This window comes from Apium graveolens, chromosome 3 (assembly GCF_009905375.1).
Source record: "Apium graveolens cultivar Ventura chromosome 3, ASM990537v1, whole genome shotgun sequence".
Lineage (NCBI taxonomy): Eukaryota > Viridiplantae > Streptophyta > Magnoliopsida > Apiales > Apiaceae > Apium > Apium graveolens.
Window position 1 is genome coordinate 36,907,877 of NC_133649.1, and position 4,681 is coordinate 36,912,557.

The following is a 4,681-nucleotide window of genomic DNA, read 5'->3' on the forward strand; positions in this document are numbered from 1 at the left end:
TGCTTTATAGACCAACAACACGGGTTTACAAAACTTGCACTAAAATGGACTAACCCGGTTTTTAAATCTTTCTTGTCTATTTCTTTTTCTGGTGTTAGCAAATCTGTACGAAATCTTGTAGGTCTGTGACCATCCTTTTTCTAGTGAATCCTGACCCTTGATCTTGTATTCTTTTAGCTTCTTTTGTAGTCTTTCCAATTCAGTGAATGAATTGTTTGTTGAACGATAATCTTGAATCTTGAACTTGTCTGCATTCTGAATTATGAGATAGATTATCGAGGTCTTCTTTTGTTCTGTTGAGAAGTGACATATCGATAAGTAAAGTGACTTATCGATATCTCGAGTCGACATATATAAATGACTTGTCGAGGTCTCTAGTTCTCGACATGTAGAATATTTTATCGACATCTCTAGTTCTCGATAAGGCTTTTGACTTGTCGATATCTTAAGTTCTCTACATGAGGATTTTGACTTGTTGATATCTCTAGATATCTACATGAAGAAATGACTTGTCGATATCTCCAGTTCTCTATATAGGAAATTTGACTTGTTAATATCTGAGTTCTCTACACGTAGATTGACTTATCGATATCCCTTGAAACTTCTCGATAAGTCATTTTGGACTTCTCGACAGACTTCTCGATATCCCTTCATCTGCGACTTGTCGATATCTGACTTAGAACATTTTTCCTAGAATTTTTATTCAAATCCAAGCTGCTACATTTCTCTATGAGGCATGATCAGGAATTGATCTTCTTCTAGAGTTTATTCCTTAGCTTGAAGGTTGTTCACAGAAAAATTTCCGAGTCTAATCTACTAAACATTTTTACAGACTCAAGGAATACAATTACAAAATGTAAATGTTAGATATATTTGATAATGTCATGGCTAATATGTTTTATGTTTAGCTTTCAGATCTTATGTGAACAGGATAAATCAGTACTTAACTGTTGATCAGTACTTATACTGGAAGTCAGGACTTAAGGATATCAGTACTTATATTATCAGGAGATAATCATCAGAAGATAGATATCAGAACTTAAGTGCTGAAGGACAATCAGATAAGGACAGTAGCTGATTAAAGGAAAGAAGATCGAGATAAACATAAGAAGAGATATGCATGAAGAAGGAATTCCGTGAAGAATGGAATACTTGGAAGAAACGATATCTGATTGATATATTTTAGGAAGCAGAATTATATTCCATATCAATTAGCGATTATCTTGTAACTGTGTAGTATATAAACACAGACATAGGGTTTACACTATAAGTGTTATCATTATTAGAAAAGATTATTCATTGTAACCCTAGCAGCTCTCGTGATATTTGTTCATCACTGAGAGGTAACAGTTCCATACTGTAACAGAGTTTATTATTTCAATAAAGTTTGTTTTCTGTTACTTAAGTTCTTAAAGTTCGATTTAAGTGTACTATACATTGTATTCACCCCCTCTACAGTGTGTGTGTGACCTAACAATTGGTATCAGAGCCTATCTGTTAACTTACATACAGTTAAAGATCCAAACACAATCATGTCGGACACAGAAACTCCAACTAAGACTACCACAACTGAGGAAACACCAAAGACACAAATTCAGAGTCGGTATGAGACCATCAGAGTCCCCATACCGAGACCATCTGAATATCCCATATGGAAGGTAAGGATGACCATGTTCCTGGAAGCAACAGATCCAGAATACCTGGATAGAATCAAGGAAGGTCCTCACAAACCAACCAAACTCGCTGTGGCAGTTGCAGGTGAAGCAGCAAAGACCGTACCAAAGGAGAAGAGTGATTATACTGCTGAGGACATAACATCAATTGCTAAGGATGCTAAGGTACGACACTTACTGCATAGTGCCATTGATAATGTAATGTCAAACAGGGTAATCAACTGCAAGACTGCTAAGGAGATATGGGATGCTCTGGAAACAAGGTGTCAGGGAACTGACACAATTAAGAAGAACAGGAAGACAATACTCACTCAAGAGTATGAACACTTTGACTCAAAGACTAATGAGTCATTGAATGATTTATATGATAGATTTGTCAAACTTTTGAATGATTTGTCATTGGTTGATAAAGAGTATGATCTTGAAGATTCAAACCTTAAGTTCCTGTTAGCTCTTCCTGAATGCTGGGATTTGAAGGCAACGATAATAAGAGACAACTACAATCTTGATGAAATAACTCTTGACGAAATCTATGGAATGCTCAAGACTCATGAGCTGGAGATGGAACAAAGAAGCAAGAGGAAAGGAGGAAAGTCAAGGACAGTTGCTCTTAAGGCTGAAGAAGAATTCCCCAAAGCAGCTTCCTCAAAGAAAGACAAGGGTAAAGCTCTTTTCATAAAGTCTGATACTGAGTCATCAAGTGCTGAGAGTGATGATGACTCAGATTCTGAAAGCTTGCCTGAGACTGATGCTGATGAGGAGATGATGAAGCTGTGTGCTCTTATGGTGAAAGGAATCACAAAGATTGCATACAGGAAGTTCAGGAAGGGAAAGAAGTTTTCCAGGAAAAGCATAAGTTCTGATAAGAAGAATTTCAGAAGATGTAACACCCCCAGATCCGGGGTCGGGGATCTGGGTCGTCACGGTCTTTCTTTCCACAATATCACTTCACTTAATTAATAATAATAACCTTATGCTGTGACCCCACACTAACACACACCACAACCCGTTATAGTCTCAGAGATGAAATTTAAATAAGTACAAGTCTTTGAATCCACAATTTAAAAGTTATTACAACCCAAAATGATTTCTTGATAAATTTACAGTTAATTACCATTATCTGCCCCAAGTTATAATTATACATAATTGATTCTCAAAAGTAGATGGTCTGATCTACAATAGATCTACCTCTGCAGCTATAGCAGCTACAACATCAACGGGAAGACGCGGGACGCTTCCCACGCGCTTGCGCTGGGTCTGCTGGAGTCTGGCCATCTTTCCTAACTGTTGTTGTGTGATGAAGAAATAAAGCAAGGGTGAGCAGCAAGCCCACCAAAATAATATGTATAATGATTTACAATATATGAGCCTTCTCATAGTACTCATGAAAGTCTTGGTCAAAAGAAATGAACCAAGTTTGATATCTTAATGCGATGAAGTCGCAAAATATTTAGTATATATACATATATACTTTTCAAAATCTTGGAAGTCCTCTTCCATGCATAATATACACAGAGTTCCAGTGTATAACTGTATAAAAATATCGTTGCAAGGTGATCTCATATATCTAACCTTGTCTCAACGTTTTTCTGAAAATCTTTGTCATGCATAAGATAATCATTAACTAGATATAAGTTTAAAAGATGAAGTTACAAGATACCCCAAAATACTTATATCTTTCCCAAATACTACTTGAACTACCCCCGTTCAAGTTATAATCAGTTTCAAAGGTTCATCACATAGATGAGACTACAAGACAAGATTTGAATAGATTCAATCTTTGAATATCATTATAAATAATGAAGTTACGAGATACTTCATTAAGACCCGATATATAAATATATTCATATATATCTCCCATACATTTCCTGAAAACCTCTGTCATGTAAAGTATGAACAGAGTTGCAATATCCAATGAATTTGGAAGGAAAAGAATTTTGGCATAAACCAGATATCTTGCTGATCAGGCAAAGATACCAATAAGTAACCTTTTCTACTGTAGATGGATGAATTCCTCACCGGTCATCACCCTGGCCGCATTAGGACCTCGCGCTAGACCGTTACCCGGCCACTCACGCGTTGATGGACTGCCACCCAGCCACTTACACTTTATAGACCGTACCCCGGCCTGTCGCTTATGGCGACTCAATCAGATGGACTTACTTCCCGAACATTGGGCAAGTAATCAAATTGTTTTCTCAAAACAGCAACCATGTTGCGAATATAAAATACACCACAGAGCCGGATCCCCAAGATTTTGAGCGAATATTCAAGTCTCCTTCGAAAGGAAGATCTTAAATCGGAAAACGAGTTTTGGGATCCGCTCTAACTTTTAAAATCATTTTGAAGACTCGAAAACATTTTTAAGAATGTTTGGAGTAAAGCTGATTTAATGAAATAAATCAGTCCCGATATTTTAGAAAATATCTGAATATTATTATTTAAATAATATTCCCATAAAGAATAATCTTTATACAAATAATTGAAGTAGAAGTATTAAAACTTATACTAGAAACGAGTATTAAATAACCAAAGATACACTTATATGAAAGTATTATCTTTATTTGAATAATCGAAAATAAGTTTGATTATTAACACCTTATTCTTTAATAAAATAAAGAATATATCTCAGCAAATAATCGGAGTCATAGATCCTCAAATGAATATTCAAATAATATTCAATAAATAAATAAGTTGAGTCATAAGCCCTAGAATGAATATTCGAAATAATATTCAATAATAAAATAAAGTTATCGAATAGACCTTATTCGATTAATAGTTTTGAAAACTATAACCATATATATATATAAATATATATATATATATAAAATCTACTCGGGATCCTCGACTCCCGGTTTTAGAAAATGTTTTCACCTTTGGGTCCCTATACTAAGGGTATATGCAAATTACTGTTATTCTCTAGCATAGGTATTATCAACTGAACCAACAGATATATATGGCAAGAATACGAAACAGGCATGCATATATATACCATATCAGCATGCTTC